The following is a 17,120-nucleotide window of genomic DNA, read 5'->3' as shown; positions in this document are numbered from 1 at the left end:
TATGGTAGAGAGATTTGATGGACAAGAAATGCACACTAGAATTACCTCTGCTGCATTTTAGTTAGTTAAAGATTCCCTCTGCCGTCACTACTTTAGATCTCTATTTGCTGTATTTTCATATTTAGTACACTCATCTCTGCTGCCTTTCTGTTCACTTTCTACCATTTGCAATGTTCTGCCTTGTTCTTTCTTTCTGTTTGGAATGGGCACTGTGATATAGCGGTGAAGGCAGCCAATGTCAACTATATGTCATGTTTTTCTGGTGGCAGTATGTGGGAAATGCACCAAGCAACCCTCGCTACTTCTTTTCCCATAAACTTCAATCTCCTTACACTTGATTCTGCCTATCATCTTCCTCCTGTTCTGTCTCTCCATCCTTCCCATTATTTTGTCCCTACTCCTTTTCCAATCCCTACACAAATCCCTCACTCACATCATCCATGCATTCTAAAATTTCCTTTGTTTCATTTATTCCCTCAGATTTCAAATTAAGTGTCACATTCCTTCTATTGTTTAATATATCATTTTCGATTTTGGAGGAAGGTTCTGAGTAAGGGTCTGGATGCAAAAGTATGCATTCAAGACTTTTGGGCAAACGCTAAATAGTGTTGCAAAAATAATGTAAAGATATAAATTATTTGCATATATTCATTTGTTTAATGTACATAAGTTAAATAGCTTCTTCCCCACATTTTGCATGCAGAACTTTATTTGACTAAACGTTAGTCGCAACGGTGTGAAAAATACAGTGTATAATGTTTTTTATGAAACATTCAAGAATGATATACTTTACTATCTCTTTGTAAAAGCACTCTCACATTTTTCCCATTTCTTTTGAAGAGATGACAGCACACTTACCTGTAACAGTATTATGTATTTTCCATTACCACCAGTGATCTGTGCATACATAGAATTATTTTGAATTGTATCACTATATATCGCATTTTAAATTTCTGTGACACATTTTCAAATAGATTTTGTTTTTAAAAATAAATCCAGCTGTTTCCAATCTACCATAAAACATCTCTAGCAACAGAACATCACTTCTAATGGACTACAGGACTCAGGATGCTGTAATTAACTTACAGATGTTTTTGCAATGTCAGTTTTATCCTTCAAGACAATGCAAGATTATGTACAGTTGTTCCTAAACAGACAAGAACTGCATTGTGCTGTAAGGTATTGTGCTTCAAACTGTAAAACAGCTTTTCATTCAACTTACTGTGAACAAAGTTACAGATGATCTGTTAATTGACATTTAAAACAAATCTCAAGACGAATCTGAGACAACACACCTGAGCCCATTCCAATAGAAACAGGGAATAAGGAACTAACATTGCAACTAAACAAATAGGATGAATAAAGTTTAGAGGAAGAGGCAAAATTTCTACCAGAAATTCTAGCGAATCAGGAGACTAACAAGAATGAAGAACTGATAGAAATGAGAATTAATAAAGTAATAGTCGTGGGGAAATAAATAGGATTGAAAGTTAGTCAATCTCATGGATCCAATGATTCACATTCTAGAATTTTGAATAAGGTGGTTGTAAAAAGAGAAAGAAAATACATTGATGGTCATCTTCCAAAATTGGACAGACTCTGGAATAGTTACTGCAGATTGAAATGCAGCAACTGTAACCCTGTTATTTCAGAAAGGAAAGAAGGAGAAAAGAAGGAACTACAGACTTGTTAATCTTATTGGAATATTGCATGCAATTCTGGTCTCCTTCCTATCGGAAAGATGTTGTGAAACTTAAAAGGGTTCAGAAAAGATTTACAAGGATGTTGCCAGGGTTGGAGGATTTGAGCTATCGGGAAAGGCTGAACAGGCTGGGGCTGTTTTCCCTGGACTGTCAGAAGCTGAGGGGTGACCTTATAGAGGTTTACAAAATTATGAGGGGCATGGATAGGGTAAATAGGCAAAGTCTTTTTCCTGGGGTCGGGAAGTCCATAACTGGAGGGTATAGATTTAGGGTGAGAGGGGAAAGATATAAAAGAGACCTAAGGAGCAACTTTTTCACACACAGGGTGGTACGTGTATGGAATGAGCTGCCAGAGGAAGTGGAGGAGGCTGCTACAATTGCAACATTAAAGAGGCATTTGGATGGGTATATGAATAGGAAAGGCTTGGAGGGATATGGGCCGGGTGCTGGCAGGTGGGACTAGATTGGGTTGGGATATCTGGTCGGCATGGATGGGTTGGACCGAAGGGTCTGTTTCCATGCTGTACATCTCTATGACTCTATGACTTTGCTGGGAGGGAAATTGTTGAAATCTACTTCAAAGGATGTGAAATCTGGATACTTAGAAAATTATGTGAAGATTAGACTGTGTAAGTATTGATGAAAGAAAAATCTTGTTTGGCAATCCTTTGGAGTTTTTTGAGGTTATAGCAAGCAAATTAGTTAAGGAAAACCAGTCCATGTGGTATATTTGTGTTTTCAGAAGACTTTCAGTAAGGTTCAAAACCAGGAGATTTGAAAGCAAAAGTAGATTACATGGCATTGGGGTGATACGCTGACATTGTTCCTACTTTGGTTTCAGTCTGTTAACCAATGAGGCCATTCTCAGGATGATGAGTCCGAGCTGTTGCAAGGATCAGTGTTTGGGTGCAATTTGTTCATTGACTATTTGGATGTGGGGACCAGATGTAACATTGCCATCTTTGCTTATGACATAAAATGAGGTGGGAATAGGAGTTGAGACAACAGCAAAGAAACTTCATGGGGATTTAGACAGCTAAATGAGTGACCAAGAACATTTAAGACAGAATATAATGTGAATAAGTGTGAACTTTGCCACTTTGGCAAGGAAAATAGGGCGTGAAAATAGAAATTGCTGGAAATTCTCAGCAGGTCTGACAGCATTTGTGGAGAGAAATCGGAGTTGACATTTTGGGTCAAGTGACCCTTCCTCATCTTTTCCAGCAATTTCTATTTTTGTTTCTGATCTACAATATCCGCAGTTCTTTCAGTTTGTAGAAAGCTAGAGTGCATCTGTAATGGTGAGAGACGAGGGGGTGCAAGTGCCCAAAAATATCTGGCTAATCTCAGTCACTGAACGTTGGTCTGCAGATAATGCCGTCAATTAGGAAAGCAATAATATGGTTTTATTGCTAAACAATCTGAATATGGGTGAAGATGTCCTGCTCCAATTGCATAAAGACAGTGATATGCATTTGGAGCATTTTATACAGTTTTGGTCATCTTGTTAGATTCCCTACAGTATGGAAATAGGCCACTTGGCCCAACAAAGTTCACACCAACTCTCTGAAGAGTAACCCACCCAGACCCATTCCCCTACCCACTATTTACCCCTTACTAATGCACCTAACACTATGGACAATTAAGCGTGACCAATTCACCTGACCTGCACATCTTTGGATTGTGGGAGGAAACTGGAACACCCAGAGTAAACCCACACAGACAGTCGCCGGAGGCAGGAATTGAACCCGGGTCTCTGGCGCTGTGAGGCAGCAGTACTAACCACTGAGCCACCATGCCACCCCAAGGAAAGATCTACCTGCTACAAGAAAATGTAGTTGAAGTTCACCAGACAGATCCTGGGATGGCAAGATTGTCAGGAGAGTTTGTGAAGACTAGGCCCTGTAGTGTATAGAATTTAGAGGAGTAAGTGATAAGCTAATTGAGATATGCAAAATTCTTATAGGGATTGACAGGGTCGATGTAGGAAGGACCGCTCCCCTGGCTGGAGAGCCTAGAACCAGGGAAGACAGTTTCGGAATAAGGAGTACACCATTTAGGACTGAGAAGAGTGTTGAATGTTTGGAATCAGCCACACCAGAGGACCCTAGAGATTCAGTTGTTAATTATGTTCAAGACAGAGATCAATTGATTTCTAGGTATTAATTATAACAAGGTAGATGGGGAAAGTGCCATTGAAGTAGACGATCGACCTTGATCTGGTTGAATAGTGGAGCAGGCTCAAAAGGCTGACTGCTCCAACCCTGCTCCTTGGTTCCATTGTCCCTGTTTGCAAGTGTGAATGTTTTCAAAAGGTCTCTGAAAAGTCTAATTTGAAATCAGGTGCCTGTCTCTTTGTTTATTGTGAAAATTATTTTTTCAAAAATAATTTCCGTTAGAATGATTCGACATGGCCTCTGTGTCCTGAACCTGTGCCGACTTTCTCTTTTACATGTCTACAGATTCATTTCAATGATTTTCCCTGAGATGACATTTTACCTATGTGTCTTTTGATTCTCTTTAAAAAAATAGTGAAACTCTGAATCTAATAAAGATAGAAACATGTCAGTTCAGGTCTTACTGATTTCAGTTATCCAGTTCTTTTAAGCCCATTTTATGACCTTGGTGTGTATTGCCTGCGTGAGGCAACTTTGCTGTTTTAAGAGCATCCTGACCTACCTTTTAAAAGAACAGTATCATGTGCAGGCAATTATCAATTGCTTGTCACTAATTAAAATGTATTAGTAAGTTGTCTAATAGTCATGTACTTAAAAGCAATATCCAGTTAGTATTAGGCCAGGTTTGGAAAAGGAAACTATATATTGGCAAAGAGCCAAAAGCTTTAAATTTGATAATCAATTGTTATTTAATACTCATTCATTTTGCAGTACAGTTTACTCTTCAATTCAAAATAGCTTACTTCATAGGTATCTAATAATTCAATTTTAGCACTGTCTTGCCACATTGCTTGACTCAAATGATTAGATACTTTAACAATTTTAGAACAAGAATGACTGAATTATTGGTGGTTTCTTTTATTTTACAAAATTTATAAAATCTTACAATATTAGTTTCTTAGTACTGTTTTTAATTATATTTTGAGGTTTATAAAATCATAAAGGACTGTTTTTCCTGTCATAATAATGTGTTTCATCTACGTGTCTGAAAATCCAAAACAATTTATTTCCAAACTAAACTATTGTTTTATCCGATTAATATGTGGAGTGCAACTTTGAATACATGAGTATTATGAGCATAAGATATCAAACTAGACCCTGACCCATTTTGATATGATAAATCATTGATTAATTGCAAGTGCTAATTATATATGTTTATTTAACATGGAAAGTCAGTTAACTCTTACACATCTTAACAGGCTGACTTGATTGCAGAAGCATTTTAAATGAAGGTCTATTGTAAAAGTATGAAAACTAAATTAATACTAATTTTAATAGTAAGTAAAATGTTGGGGCATAAGCAATGCTTCCTCTAATTTCCTATCATTGTGCATGGTCCATTTGCTACACTGCATGGTCCATTTAAGATTGCAGCATGCCTGCACGTGTCCACATCTTAAAGGGGCAGCTTCTTGTGTGCAATATTGTTAAACATTCACGTAGCTTAGAGGGAAGATTGGATTTATAGTATGTACAAATGTATGTAGATGCCATTTTAACTTGTAAAGGTTGTGGGTATGTTGAAGTGGGTGTCAGTGCAAGCAGATGTTAAACATCAGAAAATGTTAATGGTGTTGAGAGCTGAGACGGTCCTGCCAATTCCATGCTCAACTCGGATATAGGAAAGCCCTATGGGACAGGCCAGACAGCAGTTTAAATGTCAAAAGACTATTTCGATCAAGAACTTAAGCATGGTTTCCGACTTGAACTGGAAACACACGGGTCTTTCTCTTTGCCAGAGTCCTTGTGTATATTAAAGGCTGACAACAGAATGCGTTCCAAGTCACTACTATGCTGATGACCATATTTTAATTACTGGTAACATCAAGTAAACCTGAGTGCTTGTTATATCTAATTTTGTCACTTGATTTCTGGTTGGTGCTCATTTCTTCACCTCCACTGCCGTACACTCCTCTATGGACATCCGTCGATGCCACATTTACAGCAGTCAGGGTGGCAGTGACGAGAGGGCCACGTTCTGTGACTGCCAATGGTGGCCTGTGCTTCCTTCTCTATAATGGGGAGGTGCCAGTGTTGGACAGGGGCAGATAAAGTTAAAAATGTTTTACTTCCTTCTCTTGGAAGAGAGTTATGCATGTGAATATTAGAATATTTTGAAAGGATGGAGTCATAATGTTGGAGAAGGTGACTGTGAGGAATGAGTGTAAATGGCAGTAAGATGAGGGTGAATGAAATGATGTGTAATAACATGATATGAGGGAGCAGCTTGAAAGAGAGGAATTTAGGCAAAAGAACAATTAATCTAAGGAGGACAAGGATGGGGATGCAGGACAAGGATGGGGATGTCAGAGTGAACAGGTTGACATGTGATAGTGGCATGTAAGCCACCTTTCGTGGACTGATGAGGTCATTTGGCGCTGTGTTCCAGGAGGGAGGGAACGCACTCCCATCACCGCCTCAGACAATTCCAGCGATGCCTGCTTAGTCTCTGAGGCAGACATGATCTTCTGATCCACTGGGAAGAGTTCTTCCAGCTTCCGGGGATGTCGATGAGATCTGAAAGGGAGCATGCCCCCGTTGAGACTCCATCTGTCCATGTGCTGCAGCAGACCTGACCATTGCAGAACAAATCCAGTCTGACCCTTTAAGCAGTGACGTTTGCTCAGCTGAGTGAGAGTTGTGGTCACACCCACCTTCTCGGATTCATTGAAAAATCCTGAACCGGGATCCTGACACCGTAGCTAAGGTGTGAACTTACTACAAAACCCATTCAGCTTCTCAATCCACTGCTGAACTCCTTTACCACTGACTGCCTAAAAAAAAAACTCCACCCCCATCCCAGTGCAAGCTGGTCGTTTAGTTAAATGCTGTCTTATGTTTTTCATTTTTACGTTTTAAACAGAATGGGGCCTGAACTATTTACAATCTATATCAGTGAAGGGACTAACTGAATGGTTGTTAAATCTGTGATTGGCTCAAGAATAATTAATTTATAAAGAGGAATAAGGAGTGTGCCAAGGGATATAGCTAGGTTAATGAGTGGGAAAACATTTGACAGACAATAATGTGGAAGAATGTGAATTGTCCATTTTAGCAGGAAGAGCAGAAAAGCAGCATATTATTTAAATACACATTTCAGAGACTTTCCGTTTGAGGCACTACTACAATCACACCTCCAATTATTGCTGCAGTAGCAAGTCAGGCCTGTGTCCTTACCAAATCCAACCAGGGCAAAACCGGAACACCTAACAGCTATCCAACTGTACTTGTTCATGGATCCACCCAGTGCAGACCACTCGAACACACTGTGTATAACGCATTTGGTTCTGACGTCTGAGCTCATGTTTTGAAAGGTGAAAGCATGTGATTGTGTTCCACTTCATTATGTTCTGCAGCAAAGACAAAGTTTACTGGTGGGGAAATTGAGGAGAGTGTGCTCGCTTCTGTAGGCTACTGCCACACTTTAGTCGACAGCTTTAAATGACATTTGGACTTTAGGAAAATGTTATAATTTAAACACAATACAAACTACATAAAGATAAAAAAAACAATCATTAAATCAACAGTCTTATAAATTATGTGGCTAAGGAATTAATAATGTAAAATAATGAAATGGTGTGGAAGTCGAGCAGATATTTTGTATCTTTCTTCACACTAAGCGACATCAAACTATCCCATTTACAATTTTGTAAGTCAAGAGGCAAAAGAACCAGGAGAAGCCTAAAATCAAGGAGAGGATGCTGACAAATCTATTCAAAGTAAAGGCTGACAAGTCCTTTGGACAGATGGACTTCATCCTAGAGTGAGTGGCTGAGGCGACCGTTGTCGCAATGGTTGTACTTTGTCAAAAATTTCCTAAACTTGGAAAGGATCCATTGGATTGGAAAGTGGCCAGTGCAAATCATCTACTCAAAAACAAAAAAGGAGGGAGGCAAGAAACAGGATGCCTGATAATTATCATCGGGAAAATACTGCAATATATTGCTAAGGATTTTATAACAAGGCATTTAGAAAGTCTTGATGTTAACAGAGTCAAAATGATTTTGTGAAAAACTTCATTGAAGATGTGACATGCAATATGGTCACGTAGATTTCCAAAAGGCACTTGATAAACTATAACAAACTAAGAGATCATGATGTCGAGGTTATTATGTTAGCATGGAGAGCAGATTGGTTAGCTGACAGGAAACAGACTTGGGATAAATGGGTAATTTTCAAGCTGACAAGCTGGAGTTAGTGAAGTAACCTACCTACTGATTCCCCAAAGCCTGACCACCATCAACAAGGCCCAAATTTAAAGTTTGACGAAATACTGTTCGTTTGCCTGAATGAGTGCAGGCACCAATAATATTAAAGAAACTCATCAGCACCGAGGACAAAGCATGCGACTTGATCAGCGCCCATCCATTTTCAACATTCACTCACTTCATCACTGGCCACAGTGGCAACAGTGTTTACCATCTGCAAGGTGTACTGCAGCAACTCATCAAGTCTCCTTCAATGGCAAAACTTAATAAAACTGCAACGTCTACTTAGAAGGGTAAGTGCTGCAGATGCATGGGAACACCACCAACTGCAAGTTCCCCTCCATGACACTCACCGTCATGACTTAATTACTTCATTGTATCTGGGTCAAATACCTGACACTGACATCCATCAGTCGGTGATGGAAGGTATATCTACATTAGTTTAAGAGGTTTCTCATCAGCACCTTCTCTCGAACAAATGGATATAAGCAGCCTTGCCAGTGATGCTGACATACCATGAAAGAATATTTTAAAAATCTCAGTCCTTGGCCTCTTGTATTTTTGATTTCTCCCTTTTGTTTAGCAACCTTTATAAATACTGTATTAAGTGCTGGAAGGGCACAGCAGAGCTCCTGAAACAATGGTTGTACATCTCTGCTGAAGGGATGCAATGTATTACCAGCGCAGCCATTGTTGGAGTATGTTTTTGTGTGGTTGTCAAGAAAGGATTGAGTGTGACGAACGCCACAGTCGAATAGCCTGGTGAAAGTAGGTTTCCAAACTGAAGCATGAAGAATGACGACCTGATAGCAAACGGTTAGTGAGACCAGTCGAACCGAATGCCAGCAAATGCTGATATCTTGGTCTGGACAGAGAGAGGCAGCAAGGGTGAAAATTGAGAGAAAATATGTTGTTAGATTGATATTTTAAGCTAAATTCATGAGTCCAAAGAAATTACTAAGAGTACGTAAACATTTATAGCTGGAAAGTTTAATGGATAAACCTGCAAGCACTGGAACAGTAACTAACCTTTTAAGGAAGCAAGGTCACAAATCTTCCAGGTTTTCAATGTAGACACTTGATTTAGCAACAAAGCGATCAGACTACAAATGTTTGTCTACCTTACTGTTTGTGACAATTGTGTTCCATAAATCAAAATTAAATTGATAATTGGCTAATCTTTGGAGGCCGAGGATTCAGTTTCATGTATGGATTTGTTGGTGTAAAATGTCAATATAATTTAATGTGAATAAATATATGTTTTGTTTGATAAGTGTTTACTTGAATCAGCAAAATAGTAAGATCCAGGTTTTTAGAATTATGTTGGATCACAATGTAAAATGATTAACTATCGTGCAAACGTTCTAAATATGTTTTTTGAACTTTAGAATTTTATTAAACTATGATTTAAAAATTCTCATTCCAGACACTGAATAGGATGATAGCATCATTACGTCATTTTCTACTTCAGTGTGTAATCATGACAAACATGGCACTTTACCATAGCAACAAAACATTTTGAACCAAATGTATTATCGGTAGATATGATTAAACTTCAGCAATGGGCTGCAGTCTTCAGGTGAAATTTGGCAGCCGTTACTGTGCTAAACACACAAGTAAAATTGCATGAAATTTTATCTTTGTAGCTTAATGACAGGTTTGCATCAAGAATTTTGCCTTATAATAAATGGGAAGAGATTCAAAATGCTGAGATGCTATATATCTAAAATAGTTTCCCATTTAGGTATCCTTTTCTGTCAAGCTGACTGCTATAGAAAGAATTCTCCCAAGTTAATTAAAAAAAGTATTGGGCCTGCCTCTAACATGGAAATGTTGACTTCATTCTTGCAACCATTTCATTACAACAGCTCTGCAGCAGAGAAGAAAATATTGAATTTTTCAGAAATTGGAATTTCATAAATTTAGTTATTGAGAACGGAAGGGAATGCTTCCCTTTAAAGTGTCTTGCACCACCAGCTGAAGGCATTTGGATTTAATGATCCAGCATTAAAGTTGATTGCATTTGTGGAGTTTTTAAAACATCATTGTTCGCCAGTGAAGGAATATAGCACAGAATATGGAATGATATTCTGTAGTTGTGCATGTAGAAGAGACGTAAGAAATTGGTGCTGTGCTGAAAATATGGCAGGATTATGCTCTCTGTGTCCTTGCGGTACCATTTTTCTTTGTTCCTTGAGGCGATTGGATTGAAAAGTGTGAGAACATATTGGTGTAGAGATGTACATAAGTGAAAATGAAAAATGACCCAGGCCTGTGAATTCTTGCCCAGTGGTGAAAAATGGCACCTCAAAAAAAAAAATCTGCAGTTTCCAACTATTCAAATGATTATTTACACCAGTGAATTCAAGAAAATGATTTGGGACTTGGGTGTAACCCAGTTTGTCTCCACTTCTAGTATAATGGTTTTACTTGTATCACTTGGCGGGGGGGGGGGGGGGGGGGGATAAGGGGCAAGGAGGAAGTTCTTGAAAAATGTCTAACTCAAAAAGTATTTCATAGCCTAGTGATCTGCCTGTAGAAGACTTAAATAGGTTAGTTGAAGTGATTTTGAAATATTGTGTATGATAACATTAGTTCCTATTGACAAAACATGTTTTCTGCTTTCAGATATCGTTTAGTTGCAAAAAATAAATTATGCTCATGGAATATTGTACTTTGTGACATGGTGAATGTGCATCTCAACAACAGCTATTTCAATTCAGTTTTAAAAAATTACTAATCAGTATCATCTTCACAAAGTTATCAAGTGTAAGAAATCAAGGAGATTCACACCAAAAAATGCAAGAATGTGGTATGAAGTTTATACAATCACCACCAAACTGAAGGGTATTAGGGTGTCATCATTTAACAGTGATAAAAGTAGGCCTTTCAGCCCGCTAAAGCTGCCTTAGCCAAAGCCATCCAAACTTTCCAATCCCAGTTTTCCTCACATAGCTAAAGGTTTGTAATATCTATTGATTCGGTCACTGTCAGTATGTCTATCTGTCAGTTTTCTTTTCTCGAATTGGTTATGTGTATTTTTTTGCTTTTTTTCTTGTTTTCCAGCCTTGTTGCCAGAAAACTTAGTCCAATTTCAATTAATCCCCCCCCCCCAACCTATTCTTCCAAAAGGATAAGTTCCACCCAACGTATTGCAGCAAAAATATTTATGAGCGATATCTGGGTGTGATATGATCCACTAGTTAAATTCTGCTCACCATTAAATACATTGCATGAACAGATAAAGTATCAAAAATAGATTTCAGAACTTGTTCTTCAACAAATGTTCTCACGCTTCTGTCAGTCTTTGAACATCCAGGACTCCAGCTACATTGAATCTGGTACGTTTGAACATCTTGTTTTTACTTCAGGGAAAGAACAGCTATTTCCTTTCCCCTCAAAGGTCCAATGGCTTCTTGCCCAAACATTCACATCCACTAGTTGTTCAGTCACCTGAGGACCAATCACATTGTTGTGGCAGACAAAACATCTTTGTCATTGACATTAGGATATCATTTCCCAGACCACTCAGCCAATTGGTGCAGCCGAATGTCCGTCTGTACACACCCCTTGGTTCCAGCTCATATATAACCAGACACTTTTTAATTGTTTAAACAAGTGCCATGTAAACTTTCTATAGATCGTGGCAAATCTTTCAACAATCTTTGTATTTTTTAGTTGAAAAACTATATTTTCCCTATTTAAGTCCACAATCAAAAATACAGAAAAGTAAAAAGATATGGTCTTTACATGCTGTTACTCCTCAAATTAATTGGGCTAAGATTGTTAATAATTTAATGATAAATATTCTTAATAATAATTATCCATTTAGAGTAAATTACCTTCTCACCTCCACTCATCTCCCCATACTTCATGACCCCCCATGTCCACCCAGCTGATTCCCCACTTTGGATTTCCATTGTAATAGCTTCAATGACAATAGAAATGGTAGCCATAACATATACATGTATTATCACTAAAGGTCACATAATTACTAAACGTCATTTAAAAATAGAGAGATTTCTCAGAATTCAGTGAGGTTTAGTCAGCCATGAATTGCTCAAACTTAAAAACAGTTATGTGCAAAGTTTCCAGTAAATTTCTAAATTATTGTTGAATGTTTATGCTTATTGTGTAACAATGATCAAGAATAGTTTTTGTCGTATTCTTAAGGCTTTCTGAACATCAATAATCATTTGTTTTTCAGCATCAGTTGAGAAGTAGCATAACTTCTAACAATACCAGTCACTTTGCAATTAGACAGTGAGTTAGAGAGCGAGACAGCAAGCAGCAATTAAGTATAACTAGTTTAAATATGATAAATGACTTAATTGTCTTTTTAAAAAATATTTTCATGAAGAAAACAAGATTCAGATCTAAGAATAAGGAGGTTTGTCTAGGGAGAGTGACATTTCTGATTGGGCCAGGGCAAAGAGAGATTTATTGAATGGAGAGAAACGTGGACTAGACCATGGATGGGTCCATTGTTGCAGGTGTTGAAACCCTTGTGGGAGAACGTGGTAAAGAGAGATTTGGATTGCATAGAGGCATTTCATGATCACAGCATTTCGGAGCACTCTGATACCAATAAAATACTTGAATTGAATTTATTATGACGTGTACTGAGGAACAGTGAAAAGCCTTGTCTTGTGAGCAAGTCAGGCAGACCACGAAGTTAGGTAGCATAAATAAGTAAATAATAGGTAAACAGCAGCAAAAGCAAAAACACAGGTACAGGCAAATGTTAAGACTTTGTGAGTCCATTCAGTATTCTAACAACAGTAGGGTAGAAACTGTTTCGAAACCAGCTGGTGCGTGTTCAGACTTTTGTACCTTCTCCCGATGGTAGAGGTTGTAGAAAAAGATTGCCAGGATGGGCTGGATCTTTGAGAATGCTGGCAGCCTTTCCTTGACAGCAGGCCTGGTAGATGGATTCTATAGATGGGAGGTTAGCCTTTGTGATTGTCTGGGCCAAGTTCATCACTCTCTGTAACAGTCTCTGATCTTGAATGGTACAGTTGCCATACCAGGTGCCATACATCCAGACAGAATGCTCTCGATGGCACACCTATAAAAATTGGCAAGGGTATTCCCGGTCATGCCAAATTTCCTCAGCTACCTGAAGAAGAAGAGACTTTGTTGGGCCTTTGTAACCAGTGAGTCCACATGAAGAGTCCAAGAAAGCTTGTTGTGGATGACCACTCCTAGGAGCTGTTAATGTGTAGTGAGGCATGAGTAACTGTCCGTCGAAAGTCAATAATGAGTTCCTTGGTTTTGTCGGCATTGAGAGCTAGGTTGTTCTCAGTGCACCATTTTCCCAGGTCTTCCACCTCCTGTCGTTGCCACCTGAGACTTGACCAACTATGGTGGTGTCATCAGCGAATTTGTAAATGGCATTAGTCTGGTATTTGGTGACGCAGTCATGGGTATACACTGAGTACAGTAGGGGGCTGAATACGCACCCCTGGGGGGCTCCAGTGTTGAGTGTTAGTGGGGATGAAATATTGTCCCCAATCTTCACTGATTGTGGCCTGTGGGTCAGGAAACTGAGGATCCAGTTGCAGAGAGTGGGGATGGTCTGAGACTACTAAGTTTAGTAATCAGTCTCGAGGGGATCATAGTGTTGAAGGCTAAACTGTAGTCAATGAGTAGGATTCTTAATGTAGCTGTTCTTGGTGTCAAGATGTTCTAGGAAGGAGTGAAGGGCAAGTGATATGGCATCTGACATGGATCTGTTGGTCCGATAGGCAAATTGGAGTGGGTCAAGAGAAGTGGGGAGACTGGAGTTGATTAATGCCATGACCAGCCTTTCAAATCACTTCATGACCACCAAAGTTCGGCCCACTGGGCAGTAGTCATTGAGACATGCTGCATGAGCCTCCTTGGGCACAGGGATGATGTTGGCCCTTTTGAAACAGGCAGGGACAGTGGCTTGCTGCAGGGAGAGATTGAAGATATCCAAGAAAACCTCTGCCAGTTGATCTGCACATGCCCTGAGTGCATAGCCTAGTACTCTGTCTGGTCCCGTCGCTTTCCTTGGATTCACACGAAGGAAAACTGATCTGACCTCTGATGCAGTGACTGTTGGGATAAGTTCATCAGGACTTGTTGGAATAGGTGTTACCTCACTGCCGAAATTCTGCTCAAAGTGAGTACAGAAGGCATTGAGACGATCTGGGAGGGATATGTCACTGTCTGCTATCTTGCACTGTCTCTTTTTAGGACCTGTGATATCTTTCAGTCCTTGCCATAGTCTCCAGGTGTCTATCTGGGTCTCCAATTTGGATCGGTATTGGTCCTTGGCTATCTTAATGGCTCTGTGAAGGTCATACTTGGATTTCTTATATTTGAGTGGGTCTCCTGATCTGAAGGCCTCATGCCTGGCTTTTAGCAGGTTCTGTATGTCCTGATTCATCTAGGGTTTCCTGTTGAGGAACACCCGGATTGACTTCCTCGGTATGCAGTCACCCACACACTTGCTGATAAGTCTGTGACAGTGGTGACGTACTCGTCCAAGGTACCTGCAGACTGTTTGATCATGGCCCGATTAGCTGATTCCAGACAACACCAGAGTTGATCCTATGCCTCCTCTGACCAGCACTGGACCTGCATCCGCAAGGGGGTCTCCTGCTTGAGCTTTTGCCTGTAAGCAGGGAGAAGAAACACAGAGTTATGGTCGGAGATCCCAACCAACATATGAGTTTAGGACCAGGTGTTAGACACTAGTGCTTTGCCCCTCATCATGGCTGATCTGATTGTGATATCTAAACCATATCCCATTCCCATCCTGATAACCTTTCATACACTTACTCAGCAATATTCTAATCATCTCTCCCTCAAAAATATTCAAAGATTCAACTTCTACTGCCTTTTGAGAAAGGGCATTCCAAAGATTTTGAAGCCTCCGAGAGAAAAAGATTAAGCTTCATTTTTTGTCTTAATTGAAAACTCCTTATTTTTAAACAGTGACCCATATGTGACTGAAAGCTTACACAGAGACTGGAATACAATTTTCTTCATATTTCTCTGGAAAGTAGTAAACTTAAAAGCAGATAACTTGGAAAGTATGAGTGCCACTCTTAATTTCATGATCCTCCCACTTATGATGTTTACATCCAAGAAATGCCTTTAAGTGGTGCATACTTTTTTTTGTGATAAATGATGCTGCCAGAGGAAACAGCAATTCTGGTAACTGAATATTCCACCCAAGTTTAGGTTCAAAACTGGACACAAGCTCTGGAAATGTCATCTTCCTAAATGTTCTGTCAACTAAAACACTTGATATTAGTACAACAATGCAGAAATGCCAGCTTTCAGGTGCGATGTTGAACCCAGGCCTATCTGTCCCTTCAGGTCAATATAAAACAACCCATGGCAATATTTTCAAGAGTAGCAAAGAAGTGATCCCAAGTGCACTGACCTATGTTTTTACCCCCCAAAAAGATAGGTTGTCAGATCATTGCTACACTGCCATTACTAAGAGTTTGCTATGTGCAGTTAGCTACTGTGTCTCCTACATTTCTGCAATGCGGATACTTCAACAAAATGCTTAATTTGGCATTAAGGCACTTTGGGATGTCTGGTGTTAAAAGGCACTCTACAAATGCAGGTCTTTCTTTAAATATTACGCTGCTAAGGATTAATCTTTCTGGGACTTTTTTTTCAGAATGTAATTGGTATGTTTCTGCCATGGAATGACATCACTGCACAATTAAAGACTGCCACAATTTGTATGTATTATTATCCCTGAGTAAACACAATCAACAGACATTGCTCAAATAGCTCTTGTGCTATAGAAGGACAATAATAAAGAGATCCAAATTGATCAAGATCGACTCAAAAATTAGGGCTCAAGTTAATGCTTTTTATGGCAATTAATCCAAATATATTAGGAAGCAAATCTGTGCAAACATAAAACAATTGAAATTCCATGCCTGTTTCAGTTGCATTAACACAGATACTAAACTGGGTAATGGCTGTTTTATAAATTATTTTGTAAATGCTAATATAAAAATTACATTTTAAATACTATGAGTTGTTAAATGAATGAAAAATGTTGTTTCAAATAAATTATAGCACTTTCAAAATGTTGTTTAAAAAAAATTATTTATTTCAATGTGTAAATAACAAAATAGAATTTTAAAGTACAGTACAAATAAAGATGTAATTGCTCATATTTTTATTAAGTGCCTGATTATTCTTATTTGGAGAGGCAGAACTATGTTTAACGCATGTTAAGAAAATATAAGCTCTCCTGATTGAATGGAATACTGAGTTATCACTGACAATTTCCACTTATCACAAGTTTGAATTCAGTCCACTTGATGGGATAAAACTAGTTTTAATCTGCTAACTGCAAAGGTTACTGCATGAAATTAGTTTGGGAAGTTTTAGTGAGAGAAATGAAGCCATAAGACATATGATGCTAAATTGACAATCTAACAGAACCAGAACATTCACTTCTTTATTTGTTAGGGCCTTTTTGTACTTTGCATCCAGCCATATTCAGGAATGACCAATGCTACTACAGGGAGCCCTTTTTTTTTTGAAAGTCTGGTAAGAATTGGTTCTCACTTTGTTTGATGCCAATGAATCTGTTCTTATAGTCATACAGCACTGCAACAGACTCTTTGGTCCACCTCACCCACGCCAACCAAAATCTAAATCTGATCTAGTCCCTTTTGCCAACATTTGGCCCCATATCCATCTAATCTTTTCCTATTCATATACCCATCCATACCTATCTCCACCACTTCCTCTGGCAGCTCATTCCATACAGATGCTACCTGCTGCATGAAAAAGTTACCCCTCGGGTCCTTTTTAAATCTTTCCCCTCTTATCTTAAACCTGTGCCCGCTAGTTTTGGACTCCCACACCCTAAGCGAAAGACCTTGGCTATTCACCCACAACCATCATTATTCTGTATATTAAGAAGTAATTACTACACCGTTAATTTAATATATTTAAAGTGTGGGGAATCAAATTCCGACTGAGTTAAACTCAAAAAAAATTTAACTTGTCCTTTTCAGCTA

The 17,120-nt window shown here is 38.8% G+C and overlaps 1 protein-coding gene across 4 annotated transcripts in view; it reads left to right on the top strand.

Moving 5' to 3' along the window:
• The window catches only part of acbd4 (acyl-CoA binding domain containing 4), a 118,736-nt gene extending 102,476 nt beyond the window's left edge, over positions 1 to 16,260 (top strand). For all 4 annotated transcript variants that reach the window (XM_043675059.2, XM_087977853.1, XM_043675060.2 and 1 more), the window contains one exon: positions 15,755 to 16,260. The gene's annotated coding sequence lies outside the window, so the exon portion shown is untranslated. The remainder of the gene's footprint in view (positions 1 to 15,754) is intronic.
• Positions 16,261 to 17,120: the final 860 nt, after the last annotated feature.

Source organism: Chiloscyllium plagiosum, unplaced genomic scaffold (genome assembly GCF_037043375.1).
Source record: "Chiloscyllium plagiosum isolate Xiang-an unplaced genomic scaffold, Cpla_swu_hap1 HiC_scaffold_32, whole genome shotgun sequence".
Taxonomy (NCBI): domain Eukaryota; kingdom Metazoa; phylum Chordata; class Chondrichthyes; order Orectolobiformes; family Hemiscylliidae; genus Chiloscyllium; species Chiloscyllium plagiosum.
Note: the sequence above shows the minus strand (reverse complement) of the source record. Positions and strands in the feature narration are given on the sequence as shown.